Here is a 461-nt window from a genome sequence, read left to right as displayed (position 1 = left end):
GATGACCCCTGGAGGCTAATTGGTGACCTCAGATGACCCCAAAACCCCAAAAATTGAGGAGCGGTGACCTCAGATTACCCCTGGAAGCTAATTGGTGACCTCAGATGACCCCAGAACCCAAAAAAATGAGGAGCGGTGACCTCAGATGACCCCTGGAAGCTAATTGGTGACCTCAGATGACCCTTGGATGAAATTTCAGGCTTCACTTGACCCCCAGCAACCCCCGAGTTTATTGAATGACCTCTGGCATTCCATAGCCAAACTTTCATATGCCCCCGAGTGTTTGGGTTACTTGGATTTCTCCACTCTGTCCTCAGTGGTGTTTATATTCCCTGTTGCATTCACCTGCTGTGGTCAGCTGGGCCCTCCTCAGCAGTGCAGAGCCTTCCTGTGTTTTCTTGCAATGCCCAAGGAGTCATTTCAGAGCTTCTGCGCTCTGGTTTCGTTTTAAAGCTGTTAGA

The sequence above is a fragment of the Oxyura jamaicensis genome, chromosome 5 (assembly GCF_011077185.1).
Source record: "Oxyura jamaicensis isolate SHBP4307 breed ruddy duck chromosome 5, BPBGC_Ojam_1.0, whole genome shotgun sequence".
NCBI lineage: Eukaryota > Metazoa > Chordata > Aves > Anseriformes > Anatidae > Oxyura > Oxyura jamaicensis.
This window is presented reverse-complemented; position numbering follows the sequence as displayed.